We start from the raw sequence: 15,978 nt of genomic DNA on the forward strand, positions 1-15,978 counted from the left end.
GGAGAAGGGGCTCCTTGGAGCACAGGTCTCCGCCAGGTCAGGTAGGTTATTGTGGGCCAGCAATGATGATGGAATATGAAGAATCAAGACAGATCCATCTTGACCACATGACTATAGAGATAATGTGTACCGATTAGTGTGATGTTTGGACAAAATCTGTAGGAGTAATATCAAAAAAGGTGTTTTGCAAAAAATCTGCCTCCTGGTGGCGCTATAATAGGGCAATGTCAAAAGACTGGGGCAAAGACAGGGTGAGAGAGAGACAGGGACAGTGTGCGGGCCTTGAGGAGAAGATATTCCTGTGTAGGAAGGAGTGAAGGCAGTGATGGAGGGAGGGGGGGGGGGGGGGGGGGGGGTAGAAGGGGGGGTAATGAAGGATTCTTAATGAGGCAGAATTTATTCAACCTGCTGACGTGAACAGATAAATGAAAACAACGAGGCATGTGGTAATTGAACAACAACATCTAATCTGCAGCCATGAGCTGCAGGTTAGCTTCACGACGCTACGCCGAGCACAACGCCCAGTGGATTTTACCTCTCTCTCTCTCTCTCTCTCTCTCTCTCTCTCTCTCTCTCTCTCTCCCCGACTTATTCATCAATAACCCATTAAGACTGGGAAACCATCTGTAATTTTAGATTTTAACTTATACTTTGTCTATTCAAAAATAACATAAGCTTATGAGCTTGTAGATTTGCTATCTTTTGAAGAATCTCGAAAATGTGTGCAAATCTTTGAATACATATGTTTTTAAAGCAAACATTTTTTTAACTCACATCTTTGCTTCTGGGGATTCTACAAATGTCAGTTTTTCTTTAAATAAATATGTTGCTATAATCAGTGGTTCTCAAACTTTTTCATGTCAAGGACCCCCAAATTGATATGTATTTGGCCGCGGACCCCCATCTCAAAATATGTTCTTCCAGGGACCCCCCAGGAGCAATGATTTGAGTAAAAAATGTTCGTTTTATTTGTACAAATATTTCATGATTTTTCAAAAATAGCAGCTATGAGCTTTTCTATTTTTGAATAGCCAAATAAATCTCAAGATGTGTTCCCGGTTTTAATATGATAAAATACTCGGTCACATGCATCCAAAAAGGCAACAAACATCATAACAAAATGCTGCTTTAGCGATCCCCCCCCACCCCCCCCCCCCCCATTATTCATCAACACATTAAAAATGGAAGGAGGGAAAAGGTCAGGCACCAGGTGTGAAAGGGTTTTAACAGGGTGTTGGGGTTTGACTGCGTTGTTGTTGGAAAACAAACGTATATATAATTCTGAGAAGCTGTCCGCCCTCACATTCCAACACAGCACTAAGCTCAGGACAGAGAGACGGGGGGACGGAGGGACAGATGGACAGATGGACAGAGAGACAGATGGACAGATGGACGGAGGGACAGATGGACAGAGAGACAGAGGGACAGAGAGACAGATGGACAGAGAGACAGAGGGACAGAGAGACAGAGGGACAGATGGACAGATGGACAGAGAGACAGAGGGACAGATGGACAGATGGACAGAGGGACAGATGGACAGATGGACGGAGGGACAGATGGACAGATGGACGGAGGGACAGATGGACAGAGAGACAGAGAGACAGAGGGACAGAGAGACAGAGAGACAGAGGGACAGAGGGACTGAGAGACAGAGAGACAGAGAGACAGAGAGACAGAGGGACAGAGGGACAGAGAGACAGAGGGACAGAGAGACAGAGAGACAGAGAGACAGAGAGACAGAGGGACAGAGGGACAGAGGGACAGAGAGACAGAGGGACAGAGGGACAGAGAGACAGAGAGACAGAGAGACAGAGGGACATTGAGACAGAGAGACAGATGGACAGAGAGACAGGTGGACAGGACAGAAGGAGTCCCTCTGTCCATCTGCAGTGTCGGGCAGTAACAAGTTACTTTGAATATATTACTGTAATATTATTATTTTACCCAGTAACGAATAGTGTAAGTGTTAGGTTAAAAGAAAAACGGTAATATTATACCATATTACTATGTAGAACAAATTACACATTACTCAGGTTTTGTTGGCTGCCTTTTGAAAACATTTAGTTTAAAAAGGTCAAGAGAGATTGCTGCTTTATTTTATAGACTTTTTGGCTGATTGGTGACTCATTATTATCATTAGGGACAGAGAGGACAGAGGGACAGAGGGACAGATGGACAGATGGACAAATGGACAGAGAGGACAGAGAGGACAGAGAGGACAGAGGGACAGAGTGAGAGAGGCAGTGGACGGCTGAACATCAGCACAGCTGTGTGAAGTCAAAAGGAAGGGATTATCTGGGATTATCTGTCAGATAGTCTCAGAGACCCAGCCAGGCTGCTCTCTGTGCTTTACTTACTGTAGGCTACACACTGAAGGAGCCATTAATCCCTTAAGACCGGGAACGCATCTGTGTCATTTTTAGATTTCTTTGGCTATTCAAAAATAGCAGATCTACAAGCTACGAGCTTGTAGATCTGCTATTTTTTTGTTTTTAAATCATGAAAATGTGTTCAAATCTTTGAATATATATATATTTTCTAAAGCAAACATTTGTAACTCAAATCTTTGCTTCTGGGGGGATTCTACAAATGTCTTCTAAAACAGTTCTTGTGAAAAACTTATGTTGTTATAATCAGTGGTTCTCAAACTTTTTTCATGTCAAAGACCCCCAAAATTATATGTATTTGGCCGCGGACCCCCCATCTCAAAATATTTTGTTCCAGGGACCCCCCAGAAGCAAAGATTTGAGTTAAACATTTTCACTTTTAAAAAATATATATATTCAATGATTTGCACACATTTTCACGATTTTTCTAAAATGTTATTACTATTTTTTGAATAGCCAAAGAAATCTTAAAAATGACACAGACGCGTTCCCGGTCTGAATGGATTAAGCCCTGATTCATACTTATTTATTATTATCATCATACTTATAAATACAACTCAGCCCGTAGCACCAAACTCGTGTCACAAAAAAAACTCAAAGCAGTTACTCTGACACAGCCAAAAAAAAACTCTGGTCAGGCATCCAAGCTCCCGTGCTTAAGGGATATAGTCTGTTATGTTTTGTTAGTATTTTTCAACCTGGGGGCCTATACTACTACATCAAAAAGGATTTAGGACCATTTATTGAAGACGCTCCGCCAATAAATTCAAGCAGCATGCACAAGATTCTACTGGAGAGTGCAATAAAAACTCCACCACATCATTATATAAATATGAAACCATAGCACAAAACCCAGAGAAAATAAACGTTCTAAAAAATATTTAGAAATAGCCCGTCTACAGATAATAAACAGGGAATTTGCAGCGACCGTAGAGATAACAGCAGCAGCAGTGTGAATGACTAGCAGTAAACGTGTTTGAAAGTGACTGGGGAATGCATCTGGTCTGTGAGCGGGCATGATTCGCTGATGAGAAAATATAGGCTATGTTAATGTTATATTGTCATTAAAATCTTAGTGTTTTGCTAATTATTTGGGGGTCCCACTTGCAATACCCTTGTGGCCCACAGGCAGTGGTGTAAAGTAACTACATGTACTCAAGTGCTGTACTTAAGTACAATTTTGACATTTTTAGTCTACTTGAGCATTTCCAATTTTCAGTACTTTTACTTCTACTCCACATCATCTCAGAGGCAAATAGTGTACTTTTACTCCACTTACAATTATTTGAAAACTTTAGTTACTAGTTACTTTGTAGATTTTGATTATTATCACAAAACCACTTCAGCCCTCTATACATTTCGGCGATTTGAAAATAGCCGATCTACAAGCTCACAATGCGTTGCATTGTGAGCTTGTAGGTCGGCTATTTTCAAAAGGTTTTTATGCATTTTATACATTTGAAAACTTTGTGAAACGGGACATTCTGCATAACGAGTTATTTTGGTACTTTAAGTACATTTTGATACCAACACTTTAGTACTTTTACTCAAGCACATTTTGAATTCCGGACTTTTACTTGTAACAGAGTGTTTCTACATTGTTGCTGTATTGATACTTTTACTTAAGTAAAACAATTTGAGTACTTTTTCCACCACTGCCCACATGGGCTGAGAACCACCGTCCTAGCGGGTTGTCCTGATGGGAACAACGTGGAAGATGAGGAACGTATTTCCTGATCTTCCAGTCATATTTTAGTCATCTGAAATGTTGTTTTTGTCTAGTTTTAGTCGACTAAATATCATAAGATTATAGTCGACTAAATCTACAGTTGATTTAGTCGACTAAAATGTATTTTGGCGGTGCCTTGATGGCGTCATAATGGCTGATTTTACACTTGGTTGCATGCTGAAAATAGCCGATCTACAAGCTCACAGCGTGTCGCAGCGCGACGCGTTGTGAGCTTGTAGATCTGCTATTTTCAGAGCGCAACACCCGAGCGCAACCAAACATACAATGACTTGTCTTTTAGTTCTACTGGATCTCTTCTCCACTAGTCCCTCACTAACATTTCAGACTAGTTTTTATTTGTTGACGAAATTGTCAATATATTTACTCTTAGTTTTAGTGTTTGTAGCTTAGTTTTTATTTTGTTTTTATTTAGTTTTCGTCAGTGAAAAAAGGTAGTCGACGAACATTTTTTTGTCATTGTTTAGGTGGACAAACTGTGGAGGAGAGGTTAGCGGGGAGAGGTTGCAGTCAGGAGCAGTGTTGGTGGGTATCTCCCTGCACATCTATAAATAATGTGGCTTTAAGCTCAAGCTTTCATAAACACACACCCATCTCTGTTGTTGCCTCCGTTGTGCCATAAAAGGTCAAAGTCAGGGGATTCCCACAGGCCGGCCCCGCACACCCAACGACCAAGGGGAGTACATTAAGCACAATGAGAAAAGAGAAATGTGTTGGAAAATAACTGAAACTAATGTTTCAAATGAGAGAGAGAGAGAGAGAGAGAGAGAGAGAGAGAGAAACGAAACGGAAAAGATTAAGAGAGAGAGGGAGAGAAAATGCAGAGGTGTGTCCGAATATTCCCGGTAGACTAATGATCACTGTGTAATTTCTTTAAAAGCATAAACGATGCATTATTAAACGCAATAACTGCACGGCAAGCACTAAAGCATTCTCTCTCACATATGCAATTTTGGCTCTGTCTTTGTGTGTGTGTGTGTGTGTGTGTGTGTGTGTGTGTGTGTGTGTGTGTGTGTGTGTGTGTGTGTGTGTGTGTTCATGCTAAAGTGATTGTTTTGCACAGGTATGTTGTACTTAGCAGATAGCACAGATCTAGCTCTGGGGGATATAGAGTACCGACCGAAGTCCTGACGTCACTCGTTCATCCCCTGGGTCGCCGAAGTCATTTCTCTACAGAGAATAACATTGGGTCATCTTAGAATCGTCTCATATAAGAATTGTGGTCCGAAAATAAACTAATTGTCCAGGCTCTATTGTCAAGGAGGTGGCTCTGTATCGTTACGATAGTCAATCACTCATATTTGATACAGTCTGTTTCTGGCAAAAACGTAATTAATTCAGCGGTGGTAACGTTAGTGTTTTCGCGCCGTCAGTTGATGCGTCATATCCATATATTATTAATCAAGCCGCCGTGCTCATTTGTTTATTTTTGGAACGCTGTTCTTATACGACGCGATATTAAACACGTCTATGGTCATTCAGAATGGGGGGAAAGAATGCGACGCGTATATTCAGACTTCGGTGCTCTATGGACACATTCAAATATTGTTATTTTCTTTTACCAAATACCTTGATAACGATATTGTGATGATATTGTGAGGATGAGTATTGGTAAAGGCAACTCTCCTACCGGTAGTGTTGATTTTGACAGCAAATTTTGATTTCGTTTTCGTCATATTTTAGTCATCTGAAATGCTTTACTGTTAGTATACTTTTAATCGACTAAATATCATCCGATTTTAGTCGACTAAATCTACAGTTGACTTAGTCGACACAAATATATTTTGGCGGTGCCTTGATGGCGTCGTAATGGCTGATTTTACACTTGGTTGCATGCTGAAAATAGCCGATCTACAAGCTCACAACGTGTCGCAGCGCGACGCGTTGTGAGCTTGTAGATCGGCTATTTTCAGAGCGCAACACCTGAGCGCTACCAAACATACTTGTCTTAGTTGTACTGGATCTCTTCTCCACTATAGTCCCTCCTTAACATTTTCTTTGTTGACGAAATTGTCAGTATATTTAGTCTTAGTTTCAGTCATCATAGCTTAGCTTTGATTTAGTTTTTATTTAGTTTTAGTCAGTGAAAAAAGCTTGTAGTCATAGTTTTAGTCGACGAAATCAACACTGCCTATATCGGATAATACCGTCTCCTGACGTAGGTAGTAGACGGTTAAACAACAATGGTCTCTTGGTGTTTAACGAGGTGCTGATTCTCATGTACACTATCTCATAGCTATATATGTCACTTCCTTTTTGATGTATTCTAGTTTGAAACGCTGAGGAAGGCCGACGTGCCGAAACGCGTTCGTTTCTCTAGATCAGTGGTTCTCAAACTTTTTAACGCCAAGGACCCCCAAATTAACACTTATAAGCCTGTGGACCCCCTTTTGAAAGGATATTCCAGGGACCCCCTTAAGAGGAGATTCTTACGGCTCTATAGCAGTGATTCTCCACCATTTTAATTTGGGACCCCCAGTTTGACACGCATTAGGCTACGGACCCCCATTTAATGGTCATTTCTATCTCTGGGACCTCAATTTATATTGTAAAAAATTTAACTCCGAGTGTGTACAAATGGAACCAAATGGACCCGTTAGGGTCCATTTGGTTCCATTTGTACACTCTCAGAGTTACAGACTCATAAGGGTCAATTGGTCCCTAACTATTGTAGCACTCGTGTCGAACAGGCAATTAGAATATATGCTACTGGGCCAAGTTATACTCTCTAGGTTCGTGAGGAGTGGTGGAAAGTAATAGACCAGAGACAAGCTTAAATGTATAATAAGCCGGCAAGTTTACTGAAGCAACAATAAAGCAAAGAGAGTATGCATACAAACAACTATTTACAAGGATGGAGGTAGGTAGACAATATTCAAAACCTTTTTGTTTGATCCCTTCCTTATTCAGAGTAGGCTTTCAGGTTTTAGACTCCTATTTTAGTTATCAACTAAATGTTTAGTTCAATCAATTCAACTAAAATCTATTTATGTTCTATTTTATGACCGGTCAGTTTTAATCTTAATTTATAGCCTATTTAAACAGGTGAGTCCTATTTATTATTTTTAAACAGGTAAGTCCAATTTATTTTAGCTATTTATCTTCAATGAGTTAACCCTTGTTTTTTCCTTTTTCAGGTGGACAGGTGAGTAACCTTTTAACCTCTTATTTTTCCTTTACAGGTATCCAGGTAAGAACACTTAAATGAAATTCCCTTATACAGGTAACCAGTAAGTATCTTAAGATAAAATAAAATAATAAATGAAATCCCTTTTCAAGATAATCAGTATCAAGTATCAATCAAAAGTATCCTTTTAGTCAAATCAGGTAAGTACCTTTAAACTCCCTTATTTAAACTAATTAACCTTTTTCAAGTTCAATCTTCAAAAGTAAAATAAAAATATCAAATATCAAAACAAAAACAATCAATTATCAAATGTTCAAATACAATATCAAAAATAACAAAATGTATTTTCTCTTTTTTTCCCTTAGGTCTGTGTTCAATTCACTCAGTAGATGAGAAAAGGTGTTCTGTTCAAAGTCTCAGTTCAAAAGTTAGTTCAATGTTCAATTAATCCAACAGTGAGAGTGAGTAGTTCAGTTCAAAAAATAATCCAATAATCCAACTCTGAGTATGAGGCAGCAGTTCAGTTTCAAGTGCTAGTTAGCTTGTTAGCTTGCAGTTAGCTTGTTAGCTTGTCTCCATGAATGAGGAATTATCCCCAATCCTACCACAGTGGTGATGATCAGATTCTTTGGTTCAAACCGTGCAGGTGATCCAGATGAGATGATTCAGTTCTTGTAGAAGGTTCCTTGGGTTTACTGGCTCGCCATCTGATGTCCTATGTGTGTGTGCTGTTGTCTTTACTGCCACACACACATGGAGAGGAATCCATTTTGTCTCAAACTTTTCAGAAACAAACTCCCATGCCTGTCTTCAGCTGCTAAACAGCCCAAAAGTTCGTTTTTTAGACTCAAACACTTGATAACTTTAGCTAAACACTCAAACACTCAGGTGGTGCAAAAATAATACTCAGAATCTCAAAAATAAAGCTTAAATCTGTCTTTTGTCTGACGTTTTTTATCTGTCACTCTCTGCTCAAAACACAGCTTGCAGGAAGAGACTCTTAAAGGGGCAGTCCACTTTTTATAGTGGGGTGCATTCTTAAAGGCAGGTGTCAAACCCGATTTTTTGACCTCACACATAAAATGTTTTTGACACATTTTAAACATGTCAGCATCATATTTTAACCTTTTAAAGATTATGTATCACTTTTAAATGAATCAGCTATTTATTGTTGCTTTTAAGGAGTAGTATTCAATACCATGAATTGACCATTAGTTTATTTAAACCACTATGACTTTTTATACAGATCTAGATGACTTTTTATTCTTTTAGTTCACCCTATTTGAAACCTGGGTTACATGCTCCCCTCCTTTCCTAATGCACGTCCCCGTGCATTGTATTAAAAGCTTACACTGTGAATATTCTGTGGGCCTCTGGGGAGTTGGGTTCCGTAAAGGAGTCTGTAATCGCTGTACTTAAGCTTTGGAACAGGGACTGGACTACAGCAATTAATGGGTTACCTAATTCAGGATAAGTAAATCTCTTTGGGGGTTCTCTATGTCTAGTAGACCGTCTTATGTCTTGTCTATCATCATTGTGGTCGCTAATGTCTGCATCTTCTTCTGTCTGTGCAGCATCAGGAACAGCGTTCGCTTGTTCCTTATCCTCTTCTACCTGTGCAGAGTCAGGAAGAGTGTCATCTGGTTCTTTATCATCCTCTTCCGTTTCAGGTTGATCCACTTCAGTGTTTTCAGTAGATGCCCCCTCAGGGTTCACATCAGGTAATGTCTGTTCAGGTAGGTTGTTTTCAGTAGGTCTGATCTCAGGTAAGTCGCTTTCAGCGGGACTTGGTTCAGGAAAGTTGCTCTCAGCAGGACTCGTTTCAGGCAAGTTGCTCTCAGCAGGACTCGTTTCAGGTAAGTTCAAGTCAGTATGTGCCACTGGAACATCCTCAGGAAAAGCTTCGGCTACTTCTGGAGGTTTGTGCTCAACAGTGGTCACTGGTGTGGATTGTGATTCAGTGTTTCTTGTGCCAGATCCGACTGTTTCAGAGGCATGGTCGAGACCTGGGGTTTCTTCATGACCATACAGGTAAGTGACATATTCTTCAAGGTCAGAATCTTCTCTTTCAGATTCATCTGCGTTCTCATCTCTTGGGCTCTGACGAGTTCTTGGTCGTCTGGGTCTCTTTTCTGTGGTTGTTTCCACTTCAACTGGAGTTGTAGGAAGAAAACCAAAGGGCAGTAACAGGTCTCTGTGGAGTGTGCGTAGTGGACCTTCTTTGTTTTCAGGTCTCACAACGTAGACTGGGACATCTCCGCACTGTTTCACTACGATATATATGTCTGTTTCCCACTTGTCTGCCAACTTATGTTTGCCTCGAAGTCGGACATTTCGAACCAAGACTCTGTCTCCTTCTTCCAAGGTGGATTCAACAACGTGTCTGTCGAACCTTTCCTTGTTACGGTCTGCAATCTTCTTTGCATTCTCCATCGCTACTCTGTAGCTCGCCTCAAGTTGGGTTCTCAGGTTGCGGACATATTGTGAGTGTGAGCCTGGCTTGTAGTTGGCTGGCAGACCAAACGCTATGTCAACTGGTAACCTCGGTTGTCGCCCGAACATCAGTTCGTATGGTGTAAAACCAGTAACTTCGTTTTTTGTACAATTGTAGGCGTGTACTAATGGCTTGACATGGTCTCGCCAGTGGCTCTTTTTCTTGTTCTCCAAGGTACCAAGCATGTTCAACAACGTCCTGTTGAAACGCTCAACGGGATTCCCTCTCGGGTGATATGGGGTGGTTCGGATCTTCTTAATACCAGACAGTTCACACATCTCCTTTATCGTGCGAGACTCAAAATCTCTACCTTGATCGCTGTGGAGCCTCTCTGGAATTCCGTAATGGACGATGAAGTGGTCCCATAAGCATTTGGCAACGGTCTTGGCCTTCTGGTTCGAGGTGGGGATGGCGACTGCATACTTCGTAAAATGGTCTGTGATGACCAGGATGTCTTTGGTGTTGCTGGAGTCCGGCTCCAGGGAGAGGAAGTCCATGCACACCAGCTCGAGGGGTCTCGTGGCTGTGATGTTCACGAGGGGTGCAGCCTTCTGTGGCAGGACTTTACGTCGTATGCAACGGTTACAGGTCTTGATTTTAGTTTCCACCTCTGCAGCCATTTTGGGCCAATAAAACCGTTTCCGAACAAGATCTAGGGTTCTCTCCACACCCATGTGACCCATATCATCATGTAGACTGCTTAAGACTGAGGGTCTCAGGTCTTCAGGCAACACAAGTTGGTGGTAACTTTGTGTACCCTCTTGTCGCTTTCGATACAAGACACCATCTAGGACTTCAAGCTTGTTCAACTCTCTTAACAAGAGGAAGAGTTCAGGGAGTTCTTTTCTGAGGGATGGAGATGGTTTCTCTCCCGTCTCCACTTGTTTTAGCACTTCACGGATGCAGATATCAGCTTGCTGCTTTTCCCTTAATTCAGCTGGTGTATACAGGGGAATGACTGGTAAGCCACCAAACTGATCCTCCTCTTCAAACCCTTCTGGGAGAGCATTAGGATGGTGGGCAAGTGACAAAACCAAGGTGGTGTTGGGCATTGACTCCTTGGGATCATTGTCGGTCACTTGGTGAACTAAGTGCTTCTCACAGATGGCTTTGAAGAGGAGGATCAGAGGATCGGAGGCCATCGACCACCTACACAAGTCCATGGAGTCCTGTCCTGGTCCGGAAACTGAGGTCTCAGACCGCAAGGGAATCAAGGTGACTCTCTTGGCCCACCAGAGGCAAGCTTTAGCCTGGTTGAAGAGAAAACCAGAAACCCTCTGGAGGAATTCTGGCGGATGACATGGGTCTAGGGAAGACCCTGACCATCATCGCGCTCATCCTGGCCCAGAAGAAGAAACCAAAAGAGGAGGATCACAAAGACGACGATGGCAAAAAACTGGACAGCTGGATATCTAAGAATGACTCCGGTCTGGTGGTCTCCACGGGCACTCTTATCATTTGCCCCGCCTCCCTGATTCACCATTGGAAGAACGAGATTGACAGACACGTCAAGACAGGAAAACTGAGTGTATATTTGTACCATGGGCCCAACCGGCAGAGGAGCGCCAGAGTACTGGCTAACCATGATGTGGTGGTGACCACATATAGTCTGGTGTCCAAGGAGATCCCCGTGCAGAAGGAGGATGCTGAGCGACCCACCAAGGATTCAGACAGTGTGCCGTCAAATGCGGCTCCTCTGCTGCGTGTGGCTTGAGCCCGCGTGGTTCTGGATGAAGCACACAACATCAAGAACCCCAAGGTTCAGCAATCGCAGGCTGCATGCAGGCTCAGAGCCCAGGCTCGCTGGGCCGTCACTGGAACCCCCATCCAAAACAATCTGCTGGACATGTACTCCCTGCTCAAGTTCTTGCGTTGTTCTCCGTTTGACGAGTACAAGCTGTGGAAGGCTCAGGTAGACAACGGCTCTAAGAGAGGAGGGGAGAGACTCAACCTCCTAACCAAGAGTCTCCTGCTCAGGCGCATGAAAGACCAACGGGACTCCTCAGGAAATCCACTGGTGAACCTTCCTGACCGGACCTGTGAGGTTCACCGTGTCAAACTGTCAGAGGATGAGCAGGCTGTTTACAATGTGGTCTTCGCACAGTCAAGGTCCACTCTGCAAAACTACCTCAAGAGACACGAGGGAAATGACGTGAATAAAGGAAATACTTCCACTTCCAATCCCTTCGACAAAGTGGCCCAGGAGTTTGGTCTATCCCAGTCAGAGTCTGCAGTGACATCATCGTCCCAGCAGGCCGCCAGCACTGGTGTTCACATCCTGTCTCTGTTGCTGCGCCTCCGACAGTGCTGCTGTCACGTCTCACTGCTCAAGAAGACTCTGGACCAGACTGAACTGCGGGGTGATGGCATCATCCTATCTCTAGAGGAGCAGCTCAATTAGGGGTGTTTGATATTGTGATAACTATCGTCGAGACGATAGAAAGTCCCCACGATATGCGTTTTCAGAGATATCGTATCTATGATTTGCAGTTCTATACCTTAATTTATACTTCTGCAGTACGACGGTTTCGTTTGCCAAAAATAGCAGATCTACAAGCTAACAACGCGTCTCGACCGCGCGCCCGGACCGCATTGATTGCTTGAAGATCTGTTGTGTTCATCACACATGCTCCCGAAGTCCCCGCCCCCTTTCTTCTTGGCAGCGAGTGGACCGTCGTACTTGTTAGTCTGCACAACAGCAGTAATGGACGGAGACTGAGAGTCAGGCTCACCGACACGGTGCAAACTAAAGTTAATTGCAAAGTTTGCAATGTTCGAACGTCACTCGATATAACTTTTAACCAAACGCGGGTGAAACAGCGAAGGTATCACCGTTGCCCGCATAAAGAGTGCACGCACGCACATGGACCGACGGACCTCGCGTATCGATTACAAACAATTCGTACCTCGCTTACAAAAGCTTATCAACACCATGAATTAACATTAGCTGGATGCATATGCATATCAATGATCCATTGTGTGACCTGCTAGTCTACAGTTACTAGGTAGGTAGGTGTAATAGGCTACTGTCAGCAGTGGTGGAAAAAGTACTTAAGTAAAAGTATCAGTACTGCAATGCAGAAATACTCACAAGCTCACAACGGGTCGCAAAGCGACGCCTTGTGAGCTTGTAGATCGTCTATTTTCAAATAGCCGAAGTATATAGGGATAAAGTGGCTAATGCGTGTTTTGTAATAATACAAATCTACAAAGTAACTAAATTGTAGTGGAGTAAAAGAACAATAGTGTGAAAATTCCTCAAATTTATACTTAAGTACATGTACTTAGTAGCAGCACTTAGAAGCAGTCTGTTACACTACTAACTCTATCTATCTATCTATCAGCATAAAAACTAATATTATATCTACATATATCTATCTATCTATCTATCTATCTACCTATCAGCATAAACACTAATATTATATCTACATATATCTATCTATCTATCTATCTATCTATCAGCAAAAAAACTAATATTATATCTATATATCTATCTATCAGCAAAAAAACTAATATTATATCTATATATCTATATATCTATCTATCAGCAAAAAAACTAATATATCTATATATCTATCTATCAGCATAAAAACTATTATATCTACATATATCTATCTATCTATCAGCATAAAAACTAATATTATATCTACATATATCTATCTATCTATCTATCAGCATAAACACTAATATTATATCTACATATATCTATCTATCTATCAGCATAAACACTAATATTATATCTACATATATCTATCTATCTATCAGCATAAACACTAATATTATATCTACATATATCTATCTATCTATCAGCATAAACACTAATATTATATCTACATATATATATCTATATATCTATCAGCATAAAACTAATATTATATCTACATATATCTATCTATATATCTATCAGCATAAAAACTAATATTATATCTACATATATCTATCTATCTATCAGCATAAAAACTAATATTATATCTACATATATCTATCTATCTATCAGCATAAACACTAATATTATATCTACATATATCTATCTATCTATCAGCATAAAAACTAATATTATATCTACATATATCTATCTATCTATCAGCATAAACACTAATATTATATCTACATATATCTATCTATCTATCTATCAGCAGCATAAAAACTAATATTATATCTCTATCTATCTATCTATCTATCTATCTATCAGCAGCATAAAAACAAATATTATATCCATCTATCTATCTATCTATCTGTATGTAGCCTGTAGTCTGTCTGTGAACACATTAATTAATAAGATATGATGATTCATTATATTATATAATATAATGATTATACGTGCCCCATGATCATATCTTATAAAAATGTTATAATCATATAATATAATTAATCATCATATATGTTATTAATAATCATAAAATAATAATACTCCTAAAAACGAACATAAAATAAAATATGGTGATATATATCGTCTATCGTGATAGTTCTTGAAAAATATTGTGATAGTTTTTTTTTTAATATCGAACACCCCTAAGCTCAATGCCTCTCCTCCAGTCCCTCATCAGATCCAGACCATAAAGACACCGTGTCGCTCAACGGCAGCCGCTTTCCCGCCCAGCTCTTTGAGAGCACCTGTGACAGCACCAATCTCTGCTGTTATGACTGAACTCAAAGATATCAAACAGAAAGGCAATGATCAAAAAAGCGTGATAGTGTCACAGTGGACAAGCATGCTTCAGATTGTGGCGGTCCATCTACAGAAGCTGGGTCTGAGTTACGGGGTCATCGACGGCTCCGTGCCCCCAAAAAAGCGCATGGACCTGGTTGAGGAGTTCAATACCAACCCTAAAGGACCACAGGTGATGCTGGTTTCTCTTTGTGCTGGAGGTGTGGGGCTCAACCTCATTGGGGGAAACCACCTTTTCCTCATCGACATGCACTGGAACCCAGCCTTGGAGGACCAGGCATGCGACCGCATTTACAGAGTAGGACAACGCAAAGACGTTACCATTCACAGGTTTGTGTGTGAGGGCACAGTGGAGGACAAGATTTCCATCCTACAGGAGAAGAAAAAGGAGCTGGCCCAGAAAGTCCTCTCTGGAACGGGAAGTTCCGTCACCAAGCTCTCCCTGGCTGACCTCAGGGTCATCTTTGGGCTTTGAGGCGACGTTGGTAGAAGACCCTGTCTCACTGCAGATAACCAATACACCAACATAGCCTGTGCAAAATTGATGCATCACACTAACGGATAAATATCAGCTATAGCCATCAGTGAATGTCAACTTCTTTGCAGATATGCAGGTAGCATTTTCTGCTCTCTCTGCTATTTCCATACATACTGTAATTGTAGTGTTTTTGCCCAGTGTCTATTAGTATTTTGTAAATGTTCTTAAATTGTAAATGTTTTTACAGTGTATTAGTATTTTGTAAATGTTCTTAAATTGTTCAAAAGATGAACCAGCCGTATAATAAAGCCTTTTAAACGTGCCTTTTGTATTTACGGGGCCAGAGCTCAGCTCTGGACCTGTTTTATTATTCGCTTTATTCAGGTTTTAGACTCCTATTTTAGTTATCAACTAAATGTTTAGTTCAATCAATTCAACTAAAATCTATTTATGTTCTATTTTATGACCGGTCAGTTTTAATCTTAATTTATAGCCTATTTAAACAGGTGAGTCCTATTTATTATTTTTAAACAGGTAAGTCCAATTTATTTTAGCTATTTATCTTCAATGAGTTAACCCTTGTTTTTTCCTTTTTCAGGTGGACAGGTGAGTAACCTTTTAACCTCTTATTTTTCCTTTACAGGTATCCAGGTAAGAACACTTAAATGAAATTCCCTTATACAGGTAACCAGTAAGTATCTTAAGATAAAATAAAATAAATGAAATCCCTTTTCAAGATAATCAGTATCAAGTATCAATCAAAAGTATCCTTTTAGTCAAATCAGGTAAGTACCTTTAAACTCCCTTATTTAAACTAATTAACCTTTTTCAAGTTCAATCTTCAAAAGTAAAATAAAAATATCAAATATCAAAACAAAAACAATCAATTATCAAATGTTCAAATACAATATCAAAAATAACAAAATGTATTTTCTCTTTTTTTCCCTTAGGTCTGTGTTCAATTCACTCAGTAGATGAGAAAAGGTGTTCTGTTCAAAGTCTCAGTTCAAAAGTTAGTTCAATGTTCAATTAATCCAACAGTGAGAGTGAGTAGTTCAGTTCAAAAAATAATCCAA

General features: G+C 40.6%; 1 protein-coding gene and 1 pseudogene across 2 annotated transcripts in view; one reads left to right on the forward strand and one right to left on the reverse strand.

Moving 5' to 3' along the window:
* The window catches only part of kcnq4 (potassium voltage-gated channel subfamily Q member 4), a 154,554-nt gene that overhangs the window by 125,658 nt on the left and 12,918 nt on the right, over positions 1-15,978 (reverse strand). The gene's annotated exons all lie outside the window — the stretch shown is intronic.
* Positions 10,860-15,060, forward strand: LOC311061223 (transcription termination factor 2-like; annotated as a pseudogene). The gene is made up of 2 exons: positions 10,860-12,158; positions 14,273-15,060. The product of its transcript is annotated as a transcription termination factor 2-like (transcript).

This window comes from Gymnoscopelus microlampas, assembly GCF_963454915.1.
Source record: "Gymnoscopelus microlampas genome assembly, chromosome: 15".
In the NCBI taxonomy this organism is placed as follows: domain Eukaryota; kingdom Metazoa; phylum Chordata; class Actinopteri; order Myctophiformes; family Myctophidae; genus Gymnoscopelus; species Gymnoscopelus microlampas.